Here is a 2,940-nt window from a genome sequence, read left to right as displayed (position 1 = left end):
GTTATCCCCTTCAAGCCTGTTTTCAAAAATAATTGGGGTACTCGCTAGCAATGGTGGGGGAAAATATGGAAGTTGTCATTGGTTACTTGCAACAGCTACTCACTCTTAAACATCGACACTTTTGCTTCTTGTCGGGTTGGGGTATCCACACATCATCATTTGGCCTTCCGGGGTTTTGGGTTGACATTTTGACTCATTCCATCTGATCCACGTTGTCTCCATCAAGCCTCCGATCCCCTGGTACCAAAATGCTACCACATTCTGGAGTCGTGTTGCCGATGTGTTCAAGAGTATAATCCTTCTACAGTTGACACCCTTACCTCCTCCTCTGATACTCTGATTCACCATCTACCACTTGTTCCTTATCTTGTGTCGTTGATGGGGGAAACATTATGGCCCTCCTGCGACGGATCGTCTCCTGTCGACGCCAGCTCATTATCCAGGAGATTGGTCTAGAGATCCCCTTCAGTACCTTGGAGCTTGCATGCCTCAATGGCAAGTTCTTCGTGCCTGACGATAGACTTTCATCATTGGTCTTTGATTGGGTGATTCCACGAGTGTTTGACTTCAGCTCATTTTTCACACTTAGTGGATTGTACTGGACAATACCTTGAGAGCCATTGGCATTATTGGTGGTTTCTCTCGTGCTTGTTAACGGTTTTCATCATTGACTGGTAATCAAGTGACTTTCTATCATGCTCGACCTCAGCACCTCTGTTCGCATGCTAAAATTTGTACTATGATCGGTTGGGTTTCAAGACCTTGAACTAAGATTACATATGTTCCTGCTGCGTGGATTTGTTCATGATTACATACATGACTCTTGATGGATGGCTGCGACCATACTTGAGTCTTCATGGATGGCTACGACCATACCCTCATCATTATCATGGTCTTGTCAATTGGGTGGCTACATCCATATCACAGACCGAGTTTCATATGTCTTTTGGATGACTGCGCCCATGCCTAGACTACATGTATTTCACTATCAGAGATATCAGATGTACTTGCGCCTGTAGGTTCTTCGAAGTGGTGTTTCAGTTCAGACAGTTTTGTAAAGCATTTCACTCCTCCCACTCTCTTGGGCTTCATGCTTTAGGGGGCATCTATTACATAGTAATTTGTCACTGTCCTCATCTCAGTTCCTCTACTATGTCATGTATTAAATAAACATGTTCATGTCTTCCCACTGATGTAAGAAGATTAAGAAAATGCTCTCTGATGCTACAAGTTGACCCTCATTCCCTAAGTTTTTGCCTCGTCATGAGTAAACCCTTAATATATGCGACAGTCCACTTTCATAAATGGTCTCATCGTGACCCCATCACAGGTGTACACCTGTTTCCCGTGACAGTCAAATTTCAAGGCCTGAGGTGAGGCTATTAGCTATTTATAGCAACGATTGGTCTGCATGCATTGCCTCCTTACGATGTCGTCACGGAGACTTAGTTTACAGCTAGCGACGATCCAGATTGGGCGAATTTGTTCCAATAGTCAACCTTCTGGATGTCTCTAGACCTAGTTGTTGGGTCAGTTTGGGTCGCCTTCCTCCTCTAGGAGGGTAGTTCCGTATTTTGTGCTACTGTTAGGCCCCTACACTTAATCTGTCATTTGTGCATCGTTACATTGTTGAGCAACACTGTGCAAGTTGAGAAGCTTTTCATTCGTAAGCTTTTCCAATGACAAGGCAAGCTCCATGGCATATAAGGCGTCCCCCTTTTCAGGATGATCAAATTCCATGACAAGCATCAATATGGATTGAAACTTGACTTTCCCACCACGCACATTCTGGTATTTCATGAGCATTTCTGCATGGCCACGTTCTTCATCACTCGCCTGTTTGAAGTACTTTGCAAATCTTGATTTGCTCATTCAAAGCAGCTTCGCAAGCATCCGCGAACCTCTGGCGTGCAAAAGATTGAGTAGAATTATTGGAAACTTGTACAAGCTCACTCTGCACTTCAGTGAAGGGCTCAAAGATCACACCTGTCAAAGGCCTACTATTGGTCTCTCCAGTTCTAGCACGAACACTGCACAAACCTTCTCTCTTTTGCCTTCTGTAAGGTACCAAACACAGGGAATTATTCCCTGCCACCTTATCCTTGAAGACATCATGCTGCTTCAGAGATGATAAGGCACCAAAAGTAGTGGAAGCTTTGAGTGACATTTTGCTTTTAGTTAACCCAACTAATACCAACGGTCTCTGTAGAGATGCATCAGTTCAATGTTCAGTATTTTCTGAGTCCCAATAAATGTAGATGTAATAGATAAGATACAGCGCGCATTATGGGCTTTCAATTTCATTATGACAGTTGTTATAATACATACCTAAAACTTGTTAATTCAAATAATGACTAAACGAAGTCGAAGGAACTGCAGCATGACTAAAAACAATATGATAAGTTCTACCAAAACAGAATTGGCTAATCCACTATGGAATTCTAAACATTAAGGCACCCTTGAACTTTAATACATAAAACTAATCCAAACACAACAGCGCCTTCGGGACTGTGTTAACAGAAACTGAAGCAAGAACGGAACAAGATATGGGTATAGGGTTTCGGGAAATACGGAACATGAACATCCTGCTCCCCTTGTCCATCGAATATTATTAAGATAAAATTGATTAGAGGCGCACTGATGTAGTGTCAATATAGGAATTGGCCCAAGATACAGGTCTTCTGGATTCGGGGACTGGAACACTCCACTCATTCTCAATCTAGCCCCAGACGACAAGAAAATAATCATTTATTTGAAAAATAACAAGACGCAAAAATACGCAAATATGCCAAAATCAACACCAAAAGGAACAGATATCAATACTCAAGCGTTGAGGACAACGCTTTTTGAAGGAGAGGGGCATGTTAGGCCCCTATACTACTAGTGTAACCCCTTATTGTTATTAGTATAACCCACTTATTATATTGATGTACCCATGTA

At 42.4% G+C, this 2,940-nt stretch overlaps 1 pseudogene; it reads right to left on the bottom strand.

The window, feature by feature from the left end:
* Positions 1 to 1,596: 1,596 nt before the first annotated feature.
* LOC149256238 (ferritin-3, chloroplastic pseudogene) lies at positions 1,597 to 2,270 on the bottom strand (annotated as a pseudogene).
* Between the last annotated feature and the right edge of the window lie 670 nt (positions 2,271 to 2,940).

Source organism: Pinus tabuliformis, chromosome 7 (assembly GCF_031772625.1).
Source record: "Pinus tabuliformis cultivar Carrire ecotype Pingquan chromosome 7, CPIR1, whole genome shotgun sequence".
Classification (NCBI taxonomy): Eukaryota; Viridiplantae; Streptophyta; class Pinopsida; order Pinales; family Pinaceae; genus Pinus; species Pinus tabuliformis.
Note: the sequence above shows the minus strand (reverse complement) of the source record. Positions and strands in the feature narration are given on the sequence as shown.